Below are 14,676 nucleotides of genomic sequence, written 5' to 3' on the forward strand. Positions count from 1 at the left end.
TATTTGGATAACAGGGGTGATGATAAAATTAAATTAAATTAAAAAGATATCATTAATATAATGAACAACTGTACGTGGTTGCGTCAAGAACCACTAACAAATGTGATAAAAAATGTCGTGGAGAATATTGCAAAAAACATAATTATCTTATAAAGAAAAATCCTCATGCTGGTCCACGAAGTTGTGTTGGATGCAACAACGGCGTTAGAGGATTATATCAGATTTGCAAAAATTGCGGTGGAGATCGATACAGAAGTTTGACGATATATTACAGAAAAAGAAAGAACATAAATCCAAAAATAGCAAAACCACCATCAGAACTTGAATATTACTTGAAACATAGAACAAATTCCCAGGATTCAGATGAAGATTCCCAGGATTATTCAGAATAACATAGCAGCAGAGAGGGCCTTGTCTACAATTCTGTTTGGGACAAACAATAATCGTAGACGTGGTATTGACCTCTATGAAGGGTCACTCTTTTTTTGTCTAAAAACAAGGGTGACCTTTCCCTAAAGTGGTCTGATCGCCCTCTCTGCTGCTACTTGTATCATGCATACTTGTAATTTCACATTATCAAATGTATCACTCATGCTTGTAATCTCGCATTATCACATGTATCATGCAGACTTGTAATCTCACGTTATCCCTGTATAATGCATACTTGTAATCTTACGTTACCCCCTGTATCATGCATACTTGTTATATCCAAGTATCACCTATTTCATGGATACTTGTAATCGCGCATTATCACATGTGTCATGCATACTTGTAATATCGCATTATCACATGTATCATGCATACTTGTAATATCACATTATCACTTGTATCATTCATACTTGTAATTTCACATTGTCACATGTATCATGCATACTTGTAATCTCACATTATCACCTATATCATGCATACGTGTAATCTCACGTTATCCCTGTACCATGCATGCTTGTAATATCCAAGTATCACCTGTATCATGCATACTTGTAATCGCGCATTATCACATGTATCATGCATACTTGTAATATCACATTATCACTTGTATCATGCATACTTGTAATTTCACATTGTCACATGTATCATGCATACTTGTAATATCACATTATCACTTGTATCATGCATACTTGTAATTTCACATTGTCACATGTATCATGTATACTTGTAATCTCACATTATCACCTATATCATGCATACGTGTAATCTCACGTTATCCCTGTATCATGCATACTTGTAATATCCAAGTATCACCTGTATCATGCATACTTGTAATCGCGCATTATCACATGTATCATGCATACTTGTAATATCACATTATCACTTGTATCATGCATACTTGTAATTTCACATTATCACATGTATCATACATACTTGTAATCTCGCATTATCACATGTATTATGCAGACTTGTAATCTCGCATTATCACATGTATTATGCATACTTGTAATCTCGCATTGTCACCTGTATCATGCATACTTGTAATCTCGCATTATCATCTTTAACATGCATACCTGTAATCTCACATTTTCACCTGTATCATGCATACTTGTACACGTAAGTTATCTGACTTGCATATATATAGCTAGCACCTATAAATACAAATCTTGCCCCTGTTAGAGAGAGTTACACCGAGTGCAATACAAACGAACCCAGTTTTGATAAGAATCTATAACAGTATGGAAGTAGTTGGAAGATTACAGAATGTGTCATGCACTTCGTAAATTACTGGTCTATTGTGTGTATGCGCGCGCGCAAGAGAGAGAGAGAGAGAGAGAGAGAGAGAGAGAGAGAGAGAGAGAGAGATCAAAATACTTGAATTCCAAAAGATCTTATGAAATGGGCTGACGCTTCCACGGACAGTATAATGTCGAATTAAGACATTTTCAGATACTCCCTAAGAATCATATTTTTGTGAATATTTGAAGGAATTTGAACGACATCTTAATTCTTACATTTTTCATGACAAAATATTCTGAACCGTTGCCATGGATTTATGCATTTATTTTTCCTGTACTGCCTACCATGTGATGAGCACGTATGCCATCATCGGTCTGCATGAATCGTTCTACTAACACGTGTTACCGACCGATCGATAGTGAAAATTCAAAAGTGCAAATTATTCCTAATATAACAATACAACAACAATATGTTATTGTGATACGCCAAATATGATCCATAACTAAGTGACCTTTCACCTGTCCTGTGCTCTAACTTCAGACTGTGCTATAACTTCAGACTGTGCTACGGTTTTCTGACCTTTACTTAATATGTGACTTTTATAAAGATTCTCTCAAAGAGGAGTCGGGGTTGCTATTCAAAAAGGGATCAGGGAATGCTATTCAAAGAGGGGTTAGGGATTGCTATTCATAAAGGGAGCAGGGAATACTATTCAAAGACAGGTTATTGATTGCTATTCAAAGTATTTCGTTCAAAGTTGTCGCACATTCTTGTTCTGAGGAGTAACGCAATCATATCAGGAATGATCAAATTGCATGTTGATGCGGATTACATCAATAATGACGGCGTGAAACTTACCACACAAATAAAATAGGTAAATCTCTTGGATCTGTGAAAATGTCATCTGCACGTGTTATGGTGATTTACTCGGTGATATTATGTAATTAATCGATTCCACCAGATAAATGCTTTCACTTTGCCCCAGGCCATGGATTCTGATATTACAACATAGGAAACTTAACAGCTGGCATAACATATCTTACTGTCAATAGCCATCTTGACCATATTTCTATAAGTACCCAACCTCCCCCCGCCCCCCCCCTCTCTCTCTCTCTCTCTCTCTCTCTCTCTCTCAGAACGCTAACTGAATGATGGATTTAGAATAGGTTTTATATTCATATACTTCAGCGAAATGAGTATCTGGTATTTTAGATATGATACAAACATATCCATGAGAAATGAGTATCTGCTATTTTAGATATGATACAAACATATCCATGAGAAATGAGTACCTGGTATTTTAGATATGATACAAACATATCCATGAGAAATGAGTATCTGGTATTTTAGATATGATACAAACATATCCATGAGAAATGAGTATCTGCTATTTTAGATATGATACAAACATATCCATGAGAAAGGAATATCTGGTATTTTAGATATGATACAAACATATCCATGAGAAAGGAATATCTGGTATTTTAGATATGATACAAATATATCCATGAGAAATGAGTATCTGCTATTTTAGATATGATACAAACATATCCATGAGAAATGAGTATCTGGTATTTTAGATATGATACAAACATATCCATGAGAAATGAGTACCTGGTATTTTAGATATGATACAAACATATCCATGAGAAATGAGTATCTGCTATTTTAGATATGATACAAACATATCCATGAGAAAGGAATATCTGCTATTTTAGATATGATACAAACATATCCATGAGAAATGAGTATCTGCTATTTTAGATATGATACAAACATATCCATGAGAAAGGAGTATCTGCTATTTTAGATATGATACAAACATATCCATGAGAAAGGAGTATCTGCTATTTTAGATATGATACAAACATATCCATGAGAAAGGAGTATCTGCTATTTTAGATATGATACAAACATATCCATGAGAAAGGAGTATCTGCTATTTTAGATATGATACAAACATATCCATGAGAAATGAGTATCTGCTATTTTAGATATGATACAAACATATCCATGAGAAATGTGTATCTGCTATTTTAGATATGATACAAACATATCCATGAGAAAGGAATATCTGGTATTTTAGATATGATACAAACATATCCATGAGAAATGAGTATCTGGTATTTTAGATATGATACAAACATATCCATGAGAAATGAGTATCTGCTATTTTAGATATGATACAAACATATCCATGAGAAAGGAATATCTGGTATTTTAGATATGATACAAACATATCCATGAGAAATGAGTATCTGCTATTTTAGATATGATACAAACATATCCATGAGAAATGAGTATCTGCTATTTTAGATATGATACAAACATATCCATGAGAAATGAGTATCTGCTATTTTAGATATGATACAAACATATCCATGAGAAATGAGTATCTGCTATTTTAGATATGATACAAACATATCCATGAGAAAGGAATATCTGGTATTTTAGATATGATACAAACATATCCATGAGAAATGAGTATCTGCTATTTTAGATATGATACAAACATATCCATGAGAAATGAGTATCTGCTATTTTAGATATGATACAAACATATCCATGAGAAATGAGTATCTGCTATTTTAGATATGATACAAACATATCCATGAGAAATGAGTACCTGGTATTTTAGATATGATACAAACATATCCATGAGAAATGAGTACCTGCTATTTTAGATATGATACAAACATATCTATGAGAAATGAGTATCTGCTATTTTAGATATGATACAAACATATCCATGAGAAATGTGTATCTGCTATTTTAGATATGATACAAACATATCCATGAGAAATGAGTATCTGCTATTTTAGATATGATACAAACATATCCATGAGAAATGAGTATCTGCTATTTTAGATATGATACAAACATATCCATGAGAAATGTGTATCTGCTATTTTAGATATGATACAAACATATCCATGAGAAATGAGTACCTGGTATTTTAGATATGATACAAACATATCCATGAGAAATGAGTATCTGCTATTTTAGATATGATACAAACATATCCATGAGAAAGGAATATCTGGTATTTTAGATATGATACAAACATATCCATGAGAAATGAGTATCTGGTATTTTAGATATGATACAAACATATCCATGAGAAATGAGTATCTGGTATTTTAGATATGATACAAACATATCCATGAGAAATGAGTATCTGCTATTTTAGATATGATACTAACATATCCATGAGAAATGTGAGCGTTCCATGTTATTCTCATTCATACCACATTCTAGCGGAATAAACTAACGCTTCTCAAGGTTCGACCACTCTATATGGCACTGGTAATTTTACTGTAGTACTGCCCACTATAGTGTACTCATACTTTTTGTAATACTGCGCACTATAGTGTACTCATACTTTTCTGTAGTAATGCCCACTATAGTGTACTCAATACTTTTTTGTAATACTGCCCACTATAATGTACTCAATACTTTTTTGTAGTACTGCCCACTATAGTGTACTCATACTTTTTTGTAATACTGACAACTATAGTGTACTCAATACTTTTTTGTAATACTGACAATTATATAGTGTACTCATACTTTTTGTAATACTGCCCACTATTGTGTACTCAATACTTTTTTGTAATACTGCCCACTATAGTGTACTCATACTTTTTTTAATACTGCCCACTATAGTGTACTCATGCTTTTTTGTAGTACTGCCCACAATAGTGTACTCATACATTTTTGCACTACTGCCCACTATAGTGTACTCAATACTTTTTTGTAATACTGACAACTATAGTGTACTCATACATTTTTGTAATACTGCCCACTATAGTGTACTCATACTTTTTTGTAATACTGCCCACTATAGTGTACTCAATACTTTTTTGTAATACTGCCCACTATAGTGTACTCAATACTTTTTTTAATACTGACAACTATAGTGTACTCATACTTTTTTGTAGTACTGCCCACAATAGTGTACTCATACTTTTTTGCACTACTGCCCACTATAGTGTACTCAATACTTTTTTGTAATACTGCCCACTATAATGTACTCAATACTTTTTTGTAATACTGCCCACTATAGTGTACTCAATACTTTTTGTAATACTGACAACTATAGTGTACTCATACTTTTTTGTAATACTGCCCACTATAGTGTACTCATACTTTTTTGTAACACTGACAACTATAGTGTACTCAATACTTTTTTGTAGTACTGTCCACTATAGTGTACTCAATACTTTTTTGTAATACTGACAACTATAGTGTACTCATACTTTTTTGTAATACTGACAACTATAATGTACTCAATACTTTTTTGTAGTACTGCCCACTATAGTGTACTCAATACTTTTTTGTAATACTGACAACTATAGTGTACTCATACTTTTTTGTAATACTGCCCACTATAGTGTACTCAATACTTTTTTGTAATACTGCCCACTATAGTGTACTCATACTTTTTTTGTAATACTGCCCACTATAGTGTACTCATACTTTTTTGTAGTACTGCCGACAATAGTGTACTCATACTTTTTTGCACTACTGCCCACTATAGTGTACTCAATACTTTTTTGTAATACTGCCCACTATAGTGTACTCATACTTTTTTGTAGTACTGCCCACAATAGTGTACTCATACTTTTTTGCACTACTGCCCACTATAGTGTACTCAATACTTTTTTGTAGTACTGCCCACTATAGTTTACTCATACTTTTTTGTAATACTGACAACTATAGTGCAATCTAAATTGACTGTAACACCGACCACTATTTTGTCACTCATAGTTTTGTTATAATTCTGACCACTCTAGTTTTCTCAAAGTTTTTCTGTAATGTTGACCGCTATAGTTTACTGATAGTTTACTGTAATACTGACCCATCTAAAGTACTAATAATGTTACTGTAGTACTGACCACTGTATTCTGTACTCATAATGTTACTGCAGTACTCAACATAACATGTGACACGCATAAAAATAATAAAATAACATCTTAACATAGTGTCTTCTTGATGTAATACCGCTACTCTGTATAATATATGGTTTTGTCTTTGCAAATAAGAAATGTGATATTACCCTATGGCCACATCTATACTTTTCTGCCCTATGCAGGGACGTCATTGGAGGGAACAGTGGGGGGGGGAGGGGATTTGCCCTCCTAAAAAATTTGCCGTAGAATATATGAAAATTAGGAAGTTCGTCCCCCCCCCCCCTCCGCAGTTTTGCCCCTCCCCCGCCCTTTGTAAATGTACTCGTTACTAGATGTAGAAATACTGATATCGGGCGATTTTACTATTAGAAATATTATATGCAATGAAACATATTTAAATTCATTACTATAGAAGATTTTGTTCGGATGGCAAAAGTCATTTGGAATGATACTAAGTCTCGCGATATCAAGTTTTCTGTTTCAATGATCAGATAATGCGCGTGATTGTATTCTGTCAATATGACTATTTTTAGAGCTCCGGAATTTAGTTATGTTTTTATAATTTATTCGAGTTTGGATATATCTCCGAATTCTGACTTATGTATATATTTATGTGGCGCTATACAGTTTCGCATTTTGCATAGGGTTAGGATTTTAAAGAAAAAGAATTTCCCCGGCTCTCCTCACTGGTTATACTGGCTATTTAAAAAAGACCTTGTATATCTTAGGTATAATGCAAAGAACCTTTAATTCCCTTTATTTTGGTGTATGATTGATGGGTGTACTATGGGTTATATAGTATACAGCTTGGCCTTACTTCAAATGTACACCTTTCAAAAAAGTGCTAGCTCTACTTGGTCATTTTCACTTCCTGAACTTCAGAGGTCAATTGTATAAAAAAGAGCCGATAACTTTTTTTACATTTTATATATTTGGTAATTCATTCATTGCGCTTTCAGAAGCTGGTATTGTCTAGTCTGGCAAAATTCATTTTCCCTATTTTAATAGCTGCTATGTATAGTGCACTTTAGACTAATTCAGACTGATTTTTTAACACAAGGGAGCAGTCATTTTAGTTAGCAGTGTACTTAAATCATGTAAAATTTCCAAAAGTACAATATCCAAAAGAAGTATCATCCACATTACATTAATGTAGCATAGAGATATGCCAACATTCTCTCCACTGTGCATGTTTCAAATGCGAACTACTTCACCTTACATACGACACTCTCTCAAAAGTACATATTATCTGGTGAGCGCCACCTTATTGCAAAGATTCTCAGCTGTGGGAATCTCAAAACTACAAACTTTGAAACATCTAAAGCGGAGACAACTCCCATCCAGATTTCAGTACCCTGAATGTGAAATATAGTGGACGGACAGGCACGTGTCTAGTATAAACTTCTAGCGGAATTCTTTTATTTATTTACTAGCTCCATCCCTACCTATGTAATATTACAACATGACCAACAAGTCTCAATGTAACGAGGTTTCAAGATCCAATCACAGATGATGTTATTCCACTCTACACTGCATGAGTCAACATAGAAATTTGGACACGAGGTTTCAAGATCCCATCACAGTTCATGTTATTCAACTCCACACTGCGTGAGTCAATATATAAATTCGTACACAAGGTTTCAAGATCCCATCAAAGATCATGTTATTACTCTCTACACTGCGTGAGTCAATATAGAAATTCGGACACGAGGTTTCAAGATCCCATCAGAGATCATGTGATTCCGTTCTACACTGCACGATTCAATATAGAAATTTGGACAAGCAGCTCACCATATTTCAAATGCAAATTGGATGCATGGAGAATGAGATGAAAATTATTTCAGGACAATATTCCTAAATCACAAACATATTGAAATGTATAAGTAGCAAACCAGACGAAGAGTCAACTACTTTATATTCCAAAATTCATCAAAACGAATCCACTTTGACTAAACGGAAGAAAGAGAATAATACTCTGAGAGAAACAACACTCTGCTTGTGTTACAGACATGTACATGACAACGCAATACTTACGGAATAGCAGAAGCACTTTGCTTTAGAAACATTAGCTAACTTTAAAGACAAATAAAGTGTCTTCCTGAAACCGAATTGTCAAAATGTGTGTAACTGGTTTAGATTAATAGAAAATAAAGGTAAATTAACAACAATAGAAAAAATACTTGGAGTGGCATACCTCTTTTTGCGCCTAAATTAGTTTATACGTATATCAAATAGTTATCAAATAATTTCAAACAAAATGGTCCTCATTTATGGTGATTACATGTTAGCAATTTGTTGGAGACCTTTTCATGGATCACTGTTAGCAATTTGTTTGAGACCTTTTAAGGGCTCACTGTTAGCAATTTGTTGGAGACCATTTTAGGGATCACTGTTAGCAATTTGTTGGAGACCTTTTTAGGGCTCACTGTTAGCAATTTGTTTGAGACCTTTTTAGGGCTCACTGTTAGGAATTTGTTTGAGACCTTTTTAGGGCTCACTGTTAGCAATTTGTTTGAGACCCTTTTAGGGTTCACTGTTACAAATTTATTTGAGACCTTAGGGTTCACTGTTAGCAGTTTGGTTGAGACCGTGTTAGTGTACATATCAACATATACTTCTTTTATGTTTCCTTTAATACCTGGCTACACATACATGTCATATATCTACTGAGGGTTAATACTCGTCTATACATGCATGGTATATACCTCATGTGGGTAAATACTCGTTTATACATTTATGTCATATACCTATTGTGGGTTATAATAGTCTTTACATGCATGTTATATACCTCATGTACGTTAATACTCGTTTGAACATTTATGGTATATACCTCCAGTGGGTTAATATTCGTCAATACATGTATGTCATATATCAACGCAGGGTTAATACTCGTCTATGCATGCATGTTATATGCCAACTCAGGGTTACATGCATGTCATATACCTTAAGTGGGTTAATATTCATCTATACGTGCATGTCATATACGTCCTGAGGGATAATACTCGTCTTTATATGCATGTCATATACCAACTGAGGGTTAATACTTATATATATACATGCATGTCATACACGTTATGAGGGTTAATGCTCGTATATATATGATTTTCATATACCTACAGTGGGTTAATACTCATCTATACAAGAATGTGATATGCGTCAAGAGGGATAATACTCGTATATACATGCATGTTATATGCCAATTGAGGGTTAATATCCATCTAAACATGCATGTCATGTACGTTATGAGGTTTATGCTCGTATGTGCATGCTTGTAATATACCTATAGAGGGTTAATAGTCATCTATACATGAATGCAATATATATCCAGAGGGTTAATACTCGTCTAGGAATGCATGTGATCTATCTGCTGAGGGAAGATACTCGTCTATAGTTGCACGTTATATACATATTCAAGATTAATTCTCGTCTATAGATGCACGTTATATGCCTAATCAGGAATAATAATCGTCTTTGGATGCAAGTTATATACCTAATCAGGATTAATACTCCGCTGTGGCTGCACATTATATACCTATTCAGGATTAATACTCGTCTATGGATACAGGTTTTATACATATTTAGGATTAATACACGTCTATGGATGCAAATTATATACATACTCAGGATTAATACTCGTCATAGTTGCACGTTATATACCTATTCAGGATTAATACTCATCTATAGTTGCACGTTATATACCTATTCAGGACAAATACTCGTCTATGGATACACGGTTTATACCTGGTCAGGATTAATATTCGTCTATAGTTTCACTTTATATACCTATTTAGGATTAATACTCGTGTATAATTGCACGTTATATACCTATTTAAGATTAATACTCGTCATAGGATGCACGTTACATACCTATTCAGGACTAATACTCGTCTATGGAAGCATGTTTTATACCTATCCAGGATTAATTCTGGTCTATAGTTGCACATTATGTACCTATTAAGGATTAATACTCGTCTATGGATGCACGTTATATACCTATTCAGAATTAATACACTCTATGGATGCACATTATATACCTATTAAGGATTAATACTCGTCTATGGATACACGTTATATACCTATTCAAGATTAACACTCTTCTATGGATGCACGTTACATACCTATTAAGAATTAATAACCGTCTATAGATGAATTTTAAATACCTATTCAGGATTAATGCACGTCTATAGATGCACGTTATTTACCTAATCAGGATTAATACTGGTCTATAGATGCAAGTTATATACCTATTCAAGATTAATACTCGTCTTTAGATGCACTTTATATACTTTTTAGGATTAATAGTCGTCTATAGTTGCGCGTTATATACAAACTCAAGATTAATACTCGTATATGGATGCACTTTATGTACCTATTCAAGATAATTACTTGTCCATAGTTGCACGTTATATACCTATTCAGGATTAATACTCGTCTATTGATGCACGTTATATATTTGTTTAGGATTAATGCTCGTCTATGGATGAACGTTATATACCTAATCAGGATTAATACTCGTCTGTAGTTGCGTCTTTGGAAACAAGTTATATGCATATTTAGGATTAATACTCGTCTATGGATGCACGTTATATACCTAATCAGGATTAATACTCGTCTATAGATGCAAGTTATATAGCTAATCAAGTTTAATACTGGTCTTTAGTTGCACGTTATACATCAGTTCAGGATTAATACTCGTCTATGGATACACGTTATATACCTGTTCAGGATTCATATTCCTCTAATAATTGCACTTCATATACCTTTTTGGGAATAATACTCGTGTATAGTTGCACGTTAAATACCTATTTAGGATTAATACTCGTCTACAATTGCACATTATATACCTATTCAGGATTAATAACCGTTCTTAGTCGCACGTTATATGCCTATTCAGGATTAATACTCGTCTATAGCTGCACGTTATATACATATTCAGGATTAATACTCGTCTATGGATGCACGTTATATACCTATTCAGGATTAATACTTGTTTATGGTGCGCGCTATATAGCTATTGAGGATCAATAGTCTTCTCTGGATACACGTTATATACCTATTTAGGACTAATACTCGTCTATAGATAAAAGTTATACACCTAATCAGGATTAATGCTCGTCTATAGTTGCACGTTATATACCTATTCAGGATTAATACTTCTCTATAGTTGCACGTTATTTACTTATTTAGGATTAATACTCGTCATAGGATGCACGTTATATAGCTATTGAGGATTATTAACCGTTTTTAGTTGCCCATTATATATCTATTCAGGATTAGTACTCGTCATAGGATGCACGTTGTATACCTATTCAGGATTAATACTCGTCTATGGATGCACGTTATATACCTATTCAGGATTAATACTCGTCTTAGGATGCACCTTATATACATATTCATGATTAATAACTGTCTATAGATGCACGTTATTTACCTATTCAGGATTAATACTCGTCTGTAGTTCCACTTTATATACCTATTTAGGATTAATACCCGTATATACTTGCACGTTATATACCTATTTAAGATTAATACTCGTCTATAATTGCACGTTATATAGCCATTCAAGATTAATACTAGTCATAGGATGCACATTATATACATATTCAAGATTAATACTCGTATGAGATACACGCTATATACCTATTCAGGATTAATATTCGTCTATGGATGCACGTTATATACCTATTTAAGATTAATACTCGTCTATAACTGCACGTTATATAGCCATTCAAGATTAATACTAGTCATAGGATGCACATTATATACCTATTCAAGATTAATACTCCTATGTAGATACACGTTATATGCCTATTAAGGATTAATACTCGTCTATATATATATATATACATATGTAGGTTTAATTCTCGTGTATAGTTTGCACGTTATAAACCTATTGAAAATTAATACTTGCATATGGATACACATTATATACCTATTCAGGATTAATTCTCGTATATGGATGCAATTTGCATACCTATTCAGAATTAATAACCGTTTATAGATGCACTTTATATACATATTCAGGATTAATAACCGTCTATAGATGCACGTTTTGTACATATTCAGGATTAATACTCCTCTACAGATGCAAGTTATATACCTAATCAGGAGTAATACTCTTCTATAGATACAAGTTAAATACCCAATTAGGAATAATACTCGTCCATAGATGCAAGTTATATACCTATTCAGGATTAATACTCGTCTATAGATGCACGTTATATACCTATTGAGGATTAATACTCGTCTATTGATGCAAGTTATATACCTACTCAGGAGTAATACTCTTCTTTAGATACAAGTTAAATACCTAATTAGGAGTAATGCTCGTCTATAGATGCAAGATATATACCTAGTCAGGATTAATATTCGTCTATAGATCCACGTTATATACCATTTTAGAATTAATACTCGTCTATGGATGCACGTTATATACCTATTCAGGATTAATACTTCTCTACAGATGCATGTCATATACCTATTCAAGATTAATACTCGTCTATAGATGCACGTTATATACCTTTTTAGGATTAATACTCGTCTATAGATGCACGTTATATACCTTTTTAGGATTAATACTCGTCTATAGATGCACGTTATATACATTTTTAATTAATACTCGTCTAACGACGCAAGTTAAATACCTATTCAGGATTAATACTCGTCTATAGATGCACGTTATTTACCTATTCAGGATTAATACTCGTCTATATATGCAAGTTCTATACCTAATCGTTATTAATACTCGTCTATAGATGCAAGTTATATACCTAATCAGGATTAGTACTCCTCTGTGGATACAAGTTATATACCTAATCAGGATACCCGTTCATTGATCTCGTTATATGCCTGTTGTGACTTCAGAATAAGCAACCGTGTATGTTTCTTATGTAATTATTTTGAGGAGGCTAAACTATTAATTTCGATTACTTTCATGTCGTACAGTGTCTCATTAAGAATGACATCCTGCTCAAAAGATGTATTAATAACAGAAAGAGGCAAAATGATTATGGCAACCTAATTTTAATAATAACGATATGAATGTGTCAAGTCATGGACAGGATGAGTAAATGGTATAGGCACATATATTGTGTAAATGTCAGCGCATAGACAAGATCTGACAAAGGAATGGTCAAATATATTAAACGTGTCAATGCATAGACAAGATGTGACAAAGGCATGGGCAAATACCTTGTGTATGTGTCAACGCATAGACAGAATGTGACAAAGGCATGGGCAAATATAATATTGTAAGTCGGATTGACATTTTGTTACAACTGTGGGTTTTAGTTGTACCAAGTATTTGGTGTGCGTAAATTTTCCAATGCTTTCTTGACATTCCTTATGCAGTTACTTGTGTGGTGAATTCTAAATTGAGCATTTACATACCGCATCTAGAAAGAAAAAATGTAAAACAAAACGAAAGCTGCAAATATTTAATGGAAGCCACCATTATTAGTAAACAGAAAATAAATCATATTTATGAGGAAATTAAAAGACAAAAAATCATTCAAGATGGTGCTATTAAATAATTAACAAACACGAAGACTAAACAAACATCCAGTGTTCCACCTTGAGTGCAGAATCTTGGATTTCCAGCACTGTTTTGTTATTTTGATTCATGCTATTAGTGTTATCTAGTAATTTGCTTTTTCGTTCTTTTTCTTTAACTACCCCTACCACTAATAATAATAATAATAATAATAATAATAATAAGAAGAAGAAGAAGAAGAAGAAGAAGAAGAAGTTGTTGTTGTTGTTGTAGGGTTCAACGCCATTTTTCACAAGATAGGCTATACATGGCGGCCAGTATTAATGGTGGAGGAAGAACCCGGGAAAACCCCGGAAAGAACCACCGACCCACGAGAAGCTACCAGCAAGCTATCTGACATATCCACATTGGCCGAGCCTAGTAGTAGTAGTAGTAGTAGAACAAGAATAAGAAGAATAATACGCGGAATACGTATAATCAAGTACGCAATGAAGAGTTGATGGATAGAAGACGAGGATAAGGATAATAGTGGCTGAAAACAATGACAACGATTTCATCATCGATAGCTGCGATGATAATGAGCAAGATACAATCATGTAAACTGTA

At 33.5% G+C, this 14,676-nt stretch overlaps 1 protein-coding gene across 1 annotated transcript in view; it reads right to left on the minus strand.

The window, feature by feature from the left end:
• The window catches only part of LOC149791109 (glycoprotein-N-acetylgalactosamine 3-beta-galactosyltransferase 1-like), a 34,376-nt gene that overhangs the window by 19,398 nt on the left and 302 nt on the right, over positions 1 to 14,676 (minus strand). The window lies entirely within an intron of this gene.

The sequence above is a fragment of the Sinohyriopsis cumingii genome, chromosome 10 (genome assembly GCF_028554795.1).
Source record: "Sinohyriopsis cumingii isolate HCF-2022 chromosome 10, ASM2855479v2, whole genome shotgun sequence".
NCBI classification, from domain to species: Eukaryota; Metazoa; Mollusca; class Bivalvia; order Unionida; family Unionidae; genus Sinohyriopsis; species Sinohyriopsis cumingii.